The 16,622-nt window shown below is 54.4% G+C and overlaps 1 long non-coding RNA gene across 1 annotated transcript; it reads left to right on the forward strand.

Moving 5' to 3' along the window:
• Positions 1-6,751: 6,751 nt before the first annotated feature.
• LOC141750887 (uncharacterized) lies at positions 6,752-9,744 on the forward strand. The gene is made up of 4 exons (XR_012589819.1): positions 6,752-6,962; positions 7,238-7,421; positions 9,084-9,329; positions 9,440-9,744. It is a non-coding gene; the product is annotated as an uncharacterized LOC141750887 (long non-coding RNA).
• The last annotated feature ends 6,878 nt before the right edge of the window (positions 9,745-16,622 follow it).

Here is a 16,622-nt window from a genome sequence, read left to right on the forward strand (position 1 = left end):
CCTTGTGGCTGCAGTTCAGTGCAAGGGGCAATGCTGGGCACGGAGGACTCGCAGCGGGCTCCGCCACTCCCGCAGCCGGGACCAGCCTTTGCTCTTCTTGATTAAAATACAGTCTTAAAAATCCTTCTGGGAATATTGAGGGGAATCTTGCACTGAAAATATATTCAGTTCACTGTACAACTGCTTGCATTTTGGTAGTTTGTGCAAAGCTTATTTTTTCCCTTTGTGCACGACGTTCTTTACCCAGATACCTTTTATTTGGCTGCGGAAGGCAGCATCTTGTTTATTCTAAGAAAATAGGGGAGGTAGAGTGACCTAACCAATATTGAGCCAAACACAAGTCCCCAACAGTAAAGTAGACCACAGTGGTCTGAGTTTTCCTCAGATGCTGGCTACAGGAGCAGTAATATGTGTCAGCCCCCCCAGAACCATCCCGCGGGGGTTGCCTTTCTCTCCAGACCCTGCAACAGCAGCTGAAAAATGGGTCTGCAACTTCAGCAGCCCAGGTCTCCACTACAGCCAAACTTGGGGGGGCGTGCAAGGAGGCTCTGAAGACTAATTCGGGGCTTATTTTAGATCTTTCTGTGTCTTTTCCCCCACCGTAAAGTCAAGGTGGCTCCGTGTGCTGCTCTGACGTGCCGGGCTGTGAGCAGCAGATGTTCCTGAAGGCGAGGAGGGGACGGTGGGAGCAGAGCTCATCCCTCCGTACCACCCCCCTCGGCTTCACCACCTGGGCAAAAAATTTGGAGAGCTGCAGAGACATGATCGGAGCTGCCTTAGGGAGGACGAGCATGGCCGAGCTCCTGTTGCTAATTACACACACCCGGAGCCCTACAACTCCTCAGGTGAGCCCTTCGCGAGCTCCCGGGAACAAAGGAGCCCTTGTAAGGAGCATGCTCGGCATGGGATCTTCGGATGTGTAGGAACCCCAGCCTTCCTCTGCCCTGCGCTCTCAGGCGAGGCTGTGTGGAGCCTCCTCTGCCTCCTGCCACCCAGCTTCCACCGCTCAGCCCGTAGCGCTGGGGACCTGGTCAGGAGGGGGACATTGGGGATATTTGCGATGTTTCGGTTGTCTTTTTGCCCGTAAACTGCCCCTTCACTTTTGCTGAAAAATTCACAGAAAACTGACCATGACCTAGCCTAAAAACTGTCAGCCCTAGAGCTGTTGACTCACAGGTTTATGAACATCTGGAACCGGCAGATAATAAGGGGAACTGGCTTTGTACCATCAAGAGAGAGCCAGGGAGGCGGCTGTTGCCCAGGCGCGGGCAGCCGGCTGGTTTGCCACGAGTTACCCGCCTGGCAGCGGAGGGGAGGAGTTCTCTATGAAATGAAAAGATCAATATTTGTTTGACATTCAGAAAATTCTCCCAGCCTCCGCCTGCTGCAGTTACAAATCAGAGCAATCGCTTATGCGAGCACTGTGAATGCGACGCTCTGTGGAAGGCTTTGGCTTTTTAAATGAGCTACCCACCTCCTGCCTCACGGAGACTGGTAATATTAAAGCGTCAAAGTCCCACATGTGCGTTTAACAGGGGAAATACCAGGTCAGGGCCCATGATAATTGCCCACCTAAGGCCACGCGAGCGGCCACCGACAGCAGTAATCCCAACTGGGAAGCGCTGGTGGGTGACCAGCATAGGAAACTGTTCCCGCAGCAGCTTGTGACAGCCTGCAGAAAACCAGCCTGCGCTGGGCTGGCACGCGGCACGTCCCCACGCTCGTCCATGTCACTCTACCAGGACCACGAGCATCTGGAAACGCCGTTTGTCGGACTCCAGCGCTGGGGGCCGGGGGAGCCGCCAGCCTTGCAGCGCCTGAGCACACCACATCCACAAAGAAATGGTCGGATCATGATATCACACCAGGAACTCTCGCCAAACCAGCTGAAATCATTCAAACATTCAGACCGTGCTTAGGGAGGGGGGGGACCCACTGTTCTAAATATATTCCTTTGAAGGCAGCTTGTTATTTAAACAACTATTGCAAAACAGGGTTTACATGGAGCTGCTCTAAACTGAAGAGGGAGGGAAAGCTGGTTGCGGGCACACAGTCACCACCCAGGTATTTTAATTGCAAATCCCAGCATGTTTTATAGATGTCTAGAGAGTATCTTTTTACGTGGGCTCCGAGGATTACAATAAGATCCATCATGTTTTATATGAACCTAGTGACAGTACGTAAGTCCCACCCTGACGATGCCTAAGATGGGAGGATACCGTGTAACAGCCCGTCCACGGAGCCAGGAATAGTTCGAGGCATCTCCACGCGGCCGAAGGCTCCCAGGAGAGTTCAGCCGAGCGGAGCAGCCGTGGGGCAGTGCCTCTGTCGCACAGGTTGGAGACGCGTTGTCTCTCGATGCCTTCCCACCCGCCTGGGCTCAGCACCCGCGGGTCCCGGGCGACCACGGTGCAGCAGGGGAGCCGGCAGCAGCCCAGCCTCCGCATCCTGAAGCCAAAGGGCGGATCGCGCCTCCCTTCCCAAAGGGCTCGGTGGGGTAAGGTAATGCAGGATTTCCATGGCTTTCCTGGTGTTGATGCTCTGATTTGTATGACGCCGGCAGCAGGAGCTGGCAGAGAGCTGGAGCGGCCGGGCAGCATCTGCTGTCCCTTCCCATGGGCACTGCATTTTCGGGATGCGAGGCCAGGACTACGCCTGAGCCCAAGGCTTCCCCCAATACACCAGAGCCTAATAATTAGAGCTGAGCTCCTGAGACAGCCCCGCTCACTCTCCCTGCCCTCCAGGAGCACCAAGAACCCACCCACACAAATACAGGGACATGCCTTTGGCTGACTTGTTTTCCTCCACCCTCCCAGTAGCCCAGCAGCAGCCAGGACCAGCCCTGGAAATGTCCCTGCCGGTTCTGCAGAGGCTCGTCACTCCCGCAGCCGGCGCGGGGGCTCCTGCCCGTGCCATCGCAACGTTCCCGTGAGGAGCCATGCCGCCTGTCTGTGCGATGCCCTGCTCCCGCCAGACCTTGCAGCATCCCAGTCCCAGCTCCCCGCTCCTACAGACAGGCCGTGGTTCTGTGGGGTGCTGCTTTTAGGCTCAAAAAATTCCAGTATACGAGGAAAAAGAGACGGTCTGCACCAGCCTGCACCACTTGCCGGCAGGCACAAGGGGAAGAGCTGCTGCGAGCCTCTGGCCATTCCCCGTTGCTTGTGCACATCGCTCAGCTTTCGTTTTGTTGTTTGTACAAATAGGGGAGTCCCAAGTGTGTCTGCATCCCGAATGCGAGATTCCCAATGGCAACCAGCCCAGCAGTCAGCAGGGGCAGCATGTCCCATTTGGCCTGACATGACCAGTGCATAAATGCTGCAACCTGCTACAGCGCTTATTCCAGAAATCCCAGGGGTGCAATCTTTCCTGAAAAGTATGTCAGTCTGTGCTTCAGACACAGGTTTTGCTTCCTGCCTTAGAAAGCTTAAACAGAGAAGGTGGCAGGTCCACCGTGCCTCTGCTGGTCTAGGTAGCCATGCACAGCCCTGTTCTTTGGAGGAAGACTGTGCCTTTTGTGGACTTGTACATCCGTAAATTCCCACTTGAGGGTACTTAACTGTGCTTTTCGAGTACAGCACCGCCAAGGGGGGGAGAAGCCCCTCCAAAGCGTGCAGGGTGGGAACCGTGGCGTTAGCAATCACTCTGACACTCAGCAGCGCGGGCACGGGGACACAAAGGCACTCGACTGCCAGCAACAGCGTGATGGCTGCGTACGTGACGTGAGTGTTAAAGGAAGATGTCACTGTAGCTCCTGCAAAAACACTGGCCTGAATATCCCCCTTTTCCCCATGACCTCTGTCCTGACACAAGGGGCAACGTTTGGGCAAATTCAAAACTAAGCTTCCGTTCACCGAGCTCTTCCTACGCTCCCCGTCCTCCTCGTGAGTGCTGGCTGGAGCTGAAGGTTGTTGTTAGAAATGCCCATGGCCAATGACCTGCTGGCCCCTCGCTGGAGCTCGCCCCCTCACAGCGTGGGCTTTGCTTCGGTGGAAACAGTGAACTGTCCCCCTGGGCTCTGTAAGCGAGGGCAGCCTTAGTGCGACCACGCGCAACCAGAGGGAAGGAAGGTGGTTCCCATGCTGCTGGTCACCAACCATCGTCCCCGAGGCCGGGACAGGGCATCGCGGGCTCCTCTGGCAGCCAGGACCAGGGTGTTTCATGGGATTCTGCCCTGAAAAGCAGGGACTCGGCACCACTCCTGCAACGCTGGAAAGCAAGCGTGAGAAAGCTTACCTTCAGCCACCAAGTGACACGCCAGCTCTCCCCAAACCTTCTGCAGGGCACCTCCTGCCCCGGAGGATGGATGGTGGACCCTCGCTTCTTCTAACAGGCAGTTTTCCTCTCACCTTTACGGTAAGTGCCTGAGGACAGGAGGGCTGGAAAAGCCCCAAACCTCCCCGGCACCTGTGTATATAAAGTACTAATAAACAAGGACACAGCCTCCAGGGCAGCCACAAACACAGGCAAAACAAGAAAGTGTTCGTGTACCAGTACAAAAGCATCATAAATACTCTCCCACTGCCAAAAGACCTCTTCAGTCTTTTACTAAATCTCATCACAGGAACAATTTACAAGCCAATAATGCTGAACAACTCCATTCCAAACTCTGTGTTAAGCTTTATTTCAGGCTTTCACACTTTATCATGTTAGTACCTCCCGGGCTGGCACTGGACTAACGCATGCCAAGTTGAGAAAGGGGAGTAATGGAGTGGGGCTTGGCCCTGCGACTGAAAGTCTTCCAGTTGGGAAAAACTGCGCTTTCATGGTCACCCAACTTGCAGAGTGGGCTTTGTGTCCCCTTCCCAAATAAATGTCTCCTGATGGAGAATTTTGGCCTTAATCATTTTTCCCTAAAACACAGTTCTTCAGTAGACGCGCCATCCTGGACAGCATGTTCTTGCAGGTATGTCCAGACCTTAACTTCTGTGACTGGGGGAGGCCTTGTACATTAGGAAAATCTGAATATTCTGGGCTCTGTGTTCTGATGATCACCGCACCAGGCAGACCCCCTGTGTGCTTCCAGCCCTGCCGACAGGACCAGCCCCGCTGGAAGCCCCACGTCTCCCTCTGGAGACGCGTGTCACCCCCATGCTTATATCAAAAATAGCCATTGGCCAAGAATCTACAAAAACTACATGGGAACTGACGTGCTGTAGATCATGGAAAAACACTCTCGTAGACTGAGTTTGAGAAGGGAACTTAATGTAATTATCTTAAATTAATAAGAGTAGAACATTCCTCTTTGGAGGTCATCTCCATTAACTAATGCAATCCTATTCTGCTCTAATGTAATTGTGTAAGCATTGTGTCTCCCATCCAGGAGCTGGGGCTCATTACAAGAACAATACAACTCTGTTACATCCAGTGTCAAGGCACCGGTATCCTTCTTAGCTTGTACACTGATACCTAAGAGCTGGAAGACACGGCTTGCAAATTTTCGGTAAACAATGAGGGGATGTAAAAGGAGACGGGGCCTGGAGGATCACCTGGGGGGGGAACGGCAGGGTCTTTCTCCGCGCTTAGCAGCATGGTGTAGGGCTTTCCTAAACCTGGCGGGGGCTCACCGTTTTTCCCTGACTTCAAAACTCAGCGATGCTCTGCCCCAGCTCCGTCATGCCAAGTCTGCTCAGAGATTTCACGACCGCTAGCGCACAGCGAATGTACACAGCAATCTCCGGTGGCTCGCCCTGAGAGAACGTGTTACCAATGGCTGCTTAATTCAAACTGCAGCTTCTTTAGAAAATACTTCTACAAACATTGACACTCCCAAAAAAAAGAAAAAAAAAAAAAAAAAAGCTCTCTTTAGCCTTTTATAAGCTAGGAGTTTATTTTGTTAATATTTTTCTGCATGACGTGTTTCAAATGAGAACATTCTGAAAGTAAATTGGCAGAGTATTTATTGCTGTTTATTTCTAAGCAGCTATAAGCCAATAATAATAGAGAATCCTCTTCAAGTGAAAAGTAAATTCCTTTCGGTTAAAATGCTCAGTGCAAAGTCTGAAGCTGCGTTTTGTCAAGCAGATGCAGAGTGTCACCTTATAACGCCCATGCTAATGGAGTAATAGGATTGGAGCTGCGGCTAGCTACCCAGATCATTACGATAATCCTGGCCTAGAGAAAACAATTCCGCGTTAAGCATTGCTGCTCTGGAGAGAGCCCATTCCCCGGCTGGCCCAGCCACCTCTGCTGCAGGCACACGCTCACACTTAGACACAAACAGGCTGGGGTTAGCGCTTAATTCTCTAACTGCCCACGAACGCCACAAGTATTCAGCAAAACAGAGGTCTGGATCCCCCCGCCGAGTCCGGACTCGCTGGGAAACCTCAGGTGCGGTTCTGCCCCATTGCTCCTTCTCAGCAGGGGATGCTGCACGGTGGCACGCGCACCCCAAAACCGCCCCTGCCTGCTGCCAGGGACCCGGGGACCTGCACGGCACAGGCACCGTGGGCTCTCCATGGCAGTGGCTGCAGCTGGGCATTGCCATGGCACTGAGCCCATGCGTGGTTTCACCCCAGGTGGCATGGAGGGAGTTAAACTGGGTGGCAATCAGGGACCAACTGAACCTGGACCCAGCTGCTGGGGATAAAAGCACTGGTGGGGAGGTGTTCTGGGAGTGGGGTTACTCTTAGTGAGGGCTAATAGGGGACTGGGACTGGGACTGGGACTGGGACTGGGACTGGGACTGGGACTGGGACTGGGACTGGGACTGGGACTGGGACTGGGACTGGGACTGGGACTGGGACTGGGACTGTCAGCTACAGCAGAGGTGAGGGGAGCACGGTCTTTAGATGTGTCCCTAGGAGCTGAGATCTCGGCTGCAGGACCCTTCAGGTGCAAACCACCTCCTTCAGGGCTTCCCCACTCAAAGGCAGCACTCTTAGGAGCAAAGACCAGGGTATAAAGAGGATTTTATTTACTCCTCCTGGAAATCTACCAGTTCCTGAGGCTCAGGACAAGCAGTGGTAAGTCTGGGATCTGAGAGGCAGTGCTTCTCAATGCCTCAGGAGGTTTCTCTGTCCCCACTGGTGGGGCAGCCAGCCCAGGCTCCCCGGGAGAGCCCAGGACACTGCTACTGGGAGACCTGAGCCTCCTGTGTCGCTCCCCTCGCTTGCACCGCACGGCCGGTGGCCAGCAAGGCCACTGGTCTTGCTGCAGAGGGCTCTGGAAAGCGGTGTGAATCGGACACCTCTGCGTGCTGCTTTGTGTGCTTGGAGCTGTTCTCGTCTTGTTTCACCAGGGACTGAAGAGCACCCGACAGAGACGTCCTCAGCCGCAGAGCTCCTGCCCATAGGGATGCCAGGAACTTTATGGTTCTGGGTACCGGCACGGTGGTCCCTGCTGAGCAGCTGCCAGCTAGCAGAGAGCTGTCCTGAGACAAAGGAACACCTCGCTGTGTCCCTGCGTGCTGGCAGGGGTGACAGGTACCACCTCGTTTCGGCTTGCCTTCAGCAGCACTCCGCTGCCAGCGCGTGAGACCGGGCTCTGCTGCAGCTGGAGCCAGGCCAGTCCTGGTCCCTGGCCGGGCCACCGTGGTGGCTGTGCTTGCTAGGTGGCAGTGCCACAGGGTTCCACCCTGGCTGTTTGCTCTTCTGCTGCGTATTCCAGAGCCTGACCTTCCCGGTATCATTTCTACTAAATGCAATGGGTGTGCAGCGAAAGTTCCTCTGGCAAGAGTTAGATACCGGTGCTCCTGTCTGTGCTGGGGGCAGGAGGTCTCTCACAGACATCCACCCGCTCAACTGGCAGTGGTTTTCCTCTAGATCCTGGGTTTGCTGATGGTTTATCCTGGGTTTTCCCTGGGGCTTGGCAGCATCATGTGCATCCATGACACCTCTGCACTGATACGCCAACACAAGCCACTGTGCCCGGTGGGAAAGGCGCTGAGCTGAGCATGCTGGGACCGAGCAGAGGTCTACAGGAACTGCACTGGAGATTTTCCTGCCTCAGTGGGCAGCGAGGCAGAGCCGGGATGCTTTCTGGCAGCAGAGGACGGGGCAGAGCAGCCGGACCAGGTCCTGCAGGGCAGCTCTGCCCCAGCCTGCGAAGAGACGTGACACCTTCCCAGCCGCACAGAGTTAAACAAACAGGCAGCCAAACCACAGGCTTCAGCTTGGTTTGACCTGCAGTGATTGAGAACAGGGCTGGTGATAGCGGTTTGAATGCAGAGGAAGGAGCGGAATAACTCGTGAGCGTGCTAGGGAGTCTGGCAGCTGCTGGCACCGGCCGGTGAGACGCGAAGCGCTGCTCGGTGCTTCCCCAGCCATGCACCCAGCGAGGCTGCTCCTACAACACACGAAGGTTACGAAAGGAAGGATGCCAAACCGCTAAGAAAACAAACCCTGCTGGTGCAAGGAATCCCAGAAGCGTCTGGAATTTGCTTGTGAAGCTGGGCAGCCCCTGCTGCCCATCCGCTCTTCTGGTGTCTCCGTTCACACACTCCTCCTCTCATTCTTTTACAAATTAAAAATGGCAACACTTTCTCCCCAGGTTTGAAGCGAGTGCAGGGAGGTGGCTCGCGACTGAAGTGCCTCCCCTTTGCTCTGAACTGAGCCTGGTTTGTGCTTCCCCCATCTCTCACCCAGCCCAATCCATTGCCCTTGGAAGGTTGTCTTTCTCTGGAAGTGTGAACCGACCTGCCTGCTGGGTGAAAACTTGCTAAGCGTAGCATTCAAGGCTGGTCCCGATCCTCCTTCTTCAGAACGGGTGATATTTTTTCCCAGGGTCCACCAGGGCCCTGACAGCAGTCCGGGACCTCTCCAAGGAAAGGAAGGATCAATCGCTTTAAACTCCAGAGGCTGCAGAGATGACGCTGGGGCCGTGTGTGACGGTGGCACTGCCTGCACCCTGCCCGGTCGGTGGGCTGGTGAGCACCCGCTCAGCACCATGCGCTTCTGATCCCATTTCCAAAACTGCAGGCTTTGTGTGGCCACGGGGCAATTACTAAAGGAAAAATCCTTTTATCCAGAATACAGTACTTTGTTAATCTGATTACTTGTTAATTGCTTCAATTTAACTGGAAGTGGGCAACCTTTACGTTTTAACCATTTGTTGGCTGTTATTGAGTCAGTGACTTGTTTTCACAGGGTGTTCGCTCAGCTTTCCTGGACGCTGCCCCATCACTGCACCCCTGAACGAAGCCCACAGAAAAATACCTTCTCCCACAGCAGCCCTGGGTGCCGGGGCTGGTGGAATTCACCGTCTTCAAGTTCAGGCTCTGAATGAGCATTTACCACATGTTCCCCGTGGACCGATGCTGGGGACGCAGACCTTGGGGGCAGCTCTACACTGGGCTGTTTGTACAAGCCACTTTTCGGGGGCGGGGGGGAAGGGTAAGTTTCCCTTGAGAATGCATTCCAGCTGCTGACACACAATGCTGTTACTAAAACTGGGGAGTGTAGTGCTTGTATGATCACCCTTTATTTTTATTGCTTCCTCAAAGGGTGAAGAAACTTGATTAAACCCATTTTTAACGTTGCCACTGGAGTGCGTGGGAGCCTCCCCCACCCCTGACAGACCTGGCTAACTGCTTGTTGCAGGAAGCTGTAGTTTCCATCATGCCCAAGGGGACGAAGGCATCAAGACCAGAATTCTGTGGTGGAATTAACTCTGTGCGGCCGGCCGTGGCCCCCAGCTGCTGAGCTGGATGATGCCAGCTCTGCCGCGTTTGACCCCGTGCCACCAGGAGCCACTGTCCCAGCCGACCAGCAAGGCTGGGCACCGAGCCCAGCTCCAGCTCTGCATCCCCCTCACGCTGGAGGAGCTGCCAGTAAACGCTGCGGTTCCCGTTAATGCCGTTGCATTCCTGAGGGGATGCCTGGCCCTGGTGGGTGCTGGTCCCATGCCTGCATCCTGCCAGTCCCATTGGGAGCACCCCGGGATCCGTTCTGCTGCGGTTCTGCCGTGCATTTGGCAGAGGCAAGTGGGCACATGTCCTGCACCCAAGCGCTTGCTCCCAAGCCAGGCTCCTTGCATGGCCCAAGGACTCCACTTGGTACGGCAAAGCGAATATTTACTGGTCACACATAGGTGTCTGAGTTGGGAGCTTTCAAAGCGTGGTGCTCCCATCATGTGCTGCTGGGGGGAGGGCAATCAGCAGCACCAGCAAGGGTCTCCGTGGGCCTGTGGAACATCAAACCCCCAACAAAACACTTCCATGTGCGCCTTCCCGCTCCCTGCATGTCAGTCATGCTTTATTAATCCATTGGCCGGCATGAACGTTGCTGTCCCCACAAGTGTTCTTTCATGTTTGCCTACAATCTCAATGTCATCGCACAAAATCAAGAGTAATTATGAACAGATACCAGCCCCTCGCTCTCCCTCCCCCTCGTGACTGCTCCTCCACATCTGGTTTCCACAACCGCTCTCGGGGGTGCTCGGAGCCGCAGCTTCGGCGTGCAAGACCTTTGGAGCAGCTCTGCTGAGAGTTAACCTCCGCTCCCCCTTTCCTCCCTCCTTCCCCCCCATAATTTTTCATTTTGATTGGTGATCGGCATCGAACAGGTTTTAATTCCCCAGCCCACCACTCCGGACGGGCTCATCCCAAGTATTTTGGCAGCACAGAGAGACAGCGCACCGGCCCTTCAGGGGGACCACATCTGCCCTGTCCCGCAGCAAACCCCCTCCGTCCCAGCTCTGTCCTGGCATCCTCTGCCATCACTATTTGCCATTTCAAACTCTGTTTTTAGAGCACCCGCCCAGCTGCTGGCTGCAGGGCTCTGGGGGCAATAACTGCTGCCATGCCCACGTGCAGGGAATTTAACCGTTGTCCTTCTACTGAGCCTTTCTGTTCGGATCGCCCTGCTGTCACGCTGAGCCAGACACAGATTTCTCATCAGAGCATCTTGTTTGTTCCTTGCACCCCTTGTCGCTTCCACCTTCCTCCAAAGAAAGTCCCCTGAGGTGTCCGCACAGTTGGGCATAACACCTCTCCTTGGGTTTCTCCAGGAGTAAGACAAGAGCAGGTCTGAGGTCTGTCTGCATCCCTGGGCAGCATCCCTCTCCCACCACTGGAGGTTATCAACCCCAAACTGGAAAATGCTGGATGCACTGAACGCTTCTCAAGTCGTTTGAAACTGTTCATGTTTATGTTTGCAATAAAAGACGAACAGGTGCTGGCAATTTAACTAATCAGGTACCATCTACATCTCCTCTGAAGTGATTCCTTTGCAATACGCTCCAATGGCTGCCTGGCCATCCGACAGCCTGCAATTATGCAAACATCCCCATTCACATGGTCCTTATTACGGGCACAAGATGTGCCGTAATCCTGTAATTTTTGCTGAGGCCTGGAACTTGCTGCATCAGCATTTTTGGGCCCCTGGTGCAGATGATTTTCCTTTGTTGCCCTTTTAGGTGGGAAGGGGCTCCGAGGGGTCCCTGCGGCAGAAAGGCATCACCAAGAGTCCCAAGTGATTTCCTGGCGATGCTCAGAGTGGCCCTGGCTGCCACTGTTCCACCTCCTGAGCTCACGAGCTCTCCCGTGACTTGCTGGCCCAGGTATAACTTGCCACCAGTAGCAGGGACGTTGCAGTGGGGCCGAGGGACGTGGCAGGCATGCTGTGCCTGCCCAGCCCTACCAACAAAGCGACGTGCACAGCGACGACGATGCAACCCCAGACCCACCTCAGAAAGAAAAAGGTCAGATAATTACAACTTTTGTAAAGAAAGCAACCGCTCCACCTCTCAGCAGCCCAGACCCAGCGGCAAGGTTGCTATTTCACCGGCGCATTAATTTCTTTGGGCGAGCAGAGGATGCTGGCTGCTGCCCACTCCTCTCCCACCAAAGGGCTTTCGGGTCCCCCCACCCGCACGGCTCAGAGGGGCAGCCGCAGGGTCGGGCGATGTGCCCCATGCTCAGCTCTCTCGGCGGGCACCGCTGTCTTCCACTGGACCGGGAAACATAAGTTGTGTTTAAAATGAAAAGAGAAAAAGGGGAAAAAAAAATCTATTAGACATCATACATTTAACCAATTCTGACTTGACCAGAATCCAATAAAATGCAGTTCATACAACATTTTTATTGCTAATTGGTTTGACTGTTAAAATTTAAATGCATGAAGTTACTTTAATGACAGACAGAGTGGACCTTGTTAACCTTTAAAAGGGTCTTAATTCATTTATATACCTCCTAAAATGCTTTGCACTTCTCCCTCTGGTGCCCGGCCCTTGCTGTCTTGGCCAGTCTCCTGCGCAGCCCCCGGCCGTGCGTGTCCAGAGAGCGGCTCTTGGAACACGTTATTAAACACAAAACACAGCAGACACGGGGGCCAGCAAAGCATGGCCAGTGCTGGCCAGGGGGTGCAGGCGCAGCTGCGGATGAGCACCCAGCATCGGGGGTGGGGGGGGGTCCGGGACTCCCTGTATGCATGAATAGGGGTGGGCTGTTAAAACAGTCAGTGTATAACTTCAGTGGCTGTTACAAGGTGAATCCCAGAATCCCAGAATCCCAGACTGGCAGGGGCTGGCAGGGACCTCTGGAGATCATCCCCTCCAACCCCCTGCCAGAGCAGGGTCACCCAGAGCAGGTGGCACAGGAACGCGTCCAGGCAGGTCTGGAATGTCTCCAGAGATGGAGACTCCACCACCTCTCTGGGCAGCCTGTGCCAGGGCTCTGCCACCCTCACAGCAAAGAAGTTCCTCCTCATGTTGAGATGGAACTTCCCATGGTCAAGTTTGTGCCCGTTACCCCTTGTCCTGTCCCCGGGCACCACTGAAAAGAGCCTGGCCCCGTCCTCCTGACCCCCACCCTTCAAGTATTTATAAGTGTTGATAAGGTCCCCCCTCAGCCATCTTTTTTCCAGACTAAAAAGACCCAAGTCCCTCAGCCTTTCTTCGTAAGAGAGGTGTTCCAGTCCCCTCAGCATCTTGGTGGCCCTTTGCTGTCCCCTCTCCAGCAGTTCCCTGTCCTTCTGGAACCGGGGAGCCCAGAACTGGACCCAGCGCTCCAGATGTGCCCTCCCCAGGGCAGAGCAGAGGGGGAGGATGACCTCCCTCCACCTGCTGGCCACACTCTTCTTGATGCCCCCCAGGATGCCATTGGCCTTCTTGGCCACAAGGGCACATTGCTGGCTCAAGCAATGCAAAGAGGGACAGAGGGGGCTGGGAGCCCCGCGGCGGCTGCTGCAGCCCCGTGGGCGCTGCAGAGGCGGACGAGCGTCCTCCAGCGCAGCCCGTCTTGCTCCTTGGAGGTCTGCGTCCTGGCACCCCGGCGTGTTTTCACCACAGCCCAGGGACCCCGGCCTCACACAGGTCCTGGTGTGTTACACGCTGCCGAACGTTTTCTATTTAAATGCAAATTTTGACTTTTCACTCAGCGGCTCGAGAAAGTTTTTCACACCGGAAGGAGGGTCACGATAATAATTTATCCACAGGCTTCTTTCTACAATTACTATTTGTACAAGAAAAGTGTGGATACTTGGGTGGCTGCGTGAGGAGTCCCACAGCAGAGTCAGACGGCTGCGGGGAAGGAAGGCGCACGATCACATCAGCATCCAGCCACGGTTTTTTCCTTGGAATAATCTCAACACATGGATATTGCTGGGAAAAAAGCACTGCGACCTGCAGGACTGGCACAGCTAACGGTGTTGCTGGTGGGGTCCAGGCGCTGTGTCTCTGGCTGTGGCAGAGCTGCCAGGCAGTGGCAAAACTATGCCAAAGCCCACGAGCAGGCTCTGGAGACCACGCAGGGGGCAAAATTCTCCTTGCTGGGGTTTGGCGAGGTACCTGTCCTCTCGCCTCGGCTCGGCTGGATACCTGAACTGCGGCATACTACGTTTGTCAGTCTCTAGGAGTCTATCTGACATCCCTTTATAATTAATTACTTAATCACTGGCACAAGTGGGCATCTTATGTTCCTCAGTGCCATAATGAGAATTCAAAGTCAACAAGAGACGAGATGGGAGATAATGCCCCAGGGAGGGTTAAGCTGACGGGAGACCTGGACCGGCAAATTACCTCCCTGTAACCTGAACACCACCGCGCTCTCCAGCCCGTTACAGCAGCGTGGCTCATCCTGTGTCACCAGCACCGCTCGCCGAGGGCACAGAGAGGGTCCCAAACCTCCCACAGCCACCACCCTTCAGGGACCCGTGGCTCTCTGAGTGGCACAGGAATCAGCACGGCGCAGAAGTGCCGGCCCGGGCACCTGCAGCTCAGCTCCCGAGAGCCACCGGCAGCCACAGAGGATGGACGGGCACCAAAAACTGCCCACGTCCTGCAGGTCTTTGCTTCAGAACCCCCCAAGCTCCCCGGTTCACGATGTGCCTGGCCGGAGGTTCAGCCTTTCTCCCCACGCACCCCATCCCGCCCTCGGGTGCAGGGTGGGTGCTGCAGGTTGCTGAGCCAGGGCGTTCGGCGACAAGAGGTCTGAGCCTGAGGATGTTTTGCAGACTCTGGGACCATGCCCACATGCACAGACATGGCTGAATTGTGCACACCTGTGTTTCTTTGCGAGAAGAGCCACTGCAAGAGGCAGATGTGGCAGTTCCTCTCCCCGTGCCGTGGATGATACCTCTCGGGAGCAGAGTCCACCACCACAGGGGTTTGATCCACATCTCCCTGGTGCTGAGCCATAGGGATCAATCAAAGCCCTTGGGAAGAGGGCCGGGAGCCAGCTTTGATGACTGGACGGAGCTGTTGAGCAATTGTTCGCCTGGCACAGACACCCCCTTTGCCCAGGCTTGCGCCGGGCTCCCTTACAACGCCTCCAGCCCCGGCCAGCGTCCTGGGGCGAGCGGCACCACGGCGAAAATCACTGGGTGCTCACCTTTCCCGGGCAAAAGCCGGCTCAGCCCCTGAGAACAAGCTGTCCCTTTGAAATGCACAAAATGCAGCGTAATTAAAATCACATAAGTGACATCATGTTATCGTTTCCAAGCCAAGCAGTCAGAGTTAGGAAATGTTAAAATTTAGGTGGCCATTGCAATTTTTATTCTGTTCATTCTGCTCAGCCGCATTTAGACAGAGCCCTTAGCTGTGTGATGCATGCTGAACTTCCTACAGTGCAACTCTTTTTCAATATTTATCTTATTCTCATTCTTCCGTACACGGCCCCTGCCAGAGTTACCATGTTTAAAACTGCGCTTGGAAGACAGAGTGTTTATTTGATGCGCCAGGGAGGCTTTTCTGCAAGGCACATCATCACAGTGTTTGATAATACACACAAACGTATCTTCATTTATCTCCGAGCCTTCTTACAAGGTACCAGGGATGATATTTCACAACGTCATAAAAAAGGGCAGAGATGCAAGAAGATTAAATTCAGTGGCTTCCACTAATTTTGGATATCCAGTAAATAGCACCTGGTTTTTTCCAATCACTGAGCATTCACGGCATCCTTTTTACTCACGATCAAAGGGTGAATTTGGGTTGACTTTGGCCATTCACTGTGAGTTCTCAGCAGTCGCAGCCCGTGGCCCCAGCAGCGGCCGCCTGTGTACAGCCCAGCCCGTCTCCCAGGATGGGCTGGAGATGGAGAAGCCACATCTCCTGAGACGTGCTGCACCCCCGAAACATCACCCCCCCTTTCTGTTGCTGTTATCCCCTGCTTCTGGGAAGCAAAGGCAGGTTTCTGTGGGCAGCAGCCTCCTCCTTGGGCAGCCTCAGCCCCGAGAGCGGGACCAGCCCGGGGCCAAAGGGACAGGAGCTGAGTTTGCTGGGCACTTCCCAGCCCCAGACTCTGGAAGAGATGACGCTCTCCTGCCCTAATCCTGCTTTTTTTCCGGGCACTCGCCCTGCTTGGCCGGCATGGTCAGCCCAGGGCACTGGCTGAGATGCTGGTGGGGGCGAACAAGAGCCTCGCACGGCACAGGGAACGGCTGGCACCTCCCGCAAGTCGTGTCCCTGCATTTCCCTGCTCGCTGCCGGGACAGGGGACACAGCAGAGCCACCCGCGCTGCCTCCCCAAGCCCACCACCACCAGACGCGCCACCTCCACGTACGGCAAGAGCCACAGAAAAGGGATGTGGAGCCGAGGTCACATCCTTTTTCTAATGTGAATTAGTCTGAGCACTAAATGAGTTCAGACTTAATTGTAAGCATTTTCTGTTAACTAAGCAAGAAATCTTATAATAACACAATAAGGTGCCATTTCACAGCATCCAAATGGAGCAATAAGCTAGTGCCTCATTTGTATGTATTTTTTTTTTCACAGTGATTGCTGACGCTGCTGCTTTTAATATATTCACATTGGCACAGCCATTTGCATTCAGATGCAATTATGAGTTAGAAACTCCCTCCCTTCTGCAAGCTCCAGAAAGGGAGAATTTCAGCCCAGAGACACGTTACTGTTCATTTTGTGGGGTCTAATTAAGGAGTCTGCTCTGGCAGGAATCGAATTCCTATTGTTACCAAAGGGAGCGTCCTGCAAAGAAATAATTAAATTAAACGAAGCCTTTAAAATTCTTCCTTTTTCTCCACAAAATCTTATTGATCTTGAGCAGAAATAGTTGTTTCCTATGGAAATAATGACCCTTTGGGGACAGAGGCCAAAAAGATGCGTGAACCGCAGCCATTCCTGAAGAGCGTTATCAGGTTACAGCTGTGCCACACACAGTCTGCTGCCGGATGAGCGTCACCGAGGTCCTCCACGCCAAGGAGGGCTCGAGGTTGATGGCAAACCCTCT

The sequence above is a fragment of the Larus michahellis genome, chromosome 13 (genome assembly GCF_964199755.1).
Source record: "Larus michahellis chromosome 13, bLarMic1.1, whole genome shotgun sequence".
NCBI classification, from domain to species: Eukaryota; Metazoa; Chordata; class Aves; order Charadriiformes; family Laridae; genus Larus; species Larus michahellis.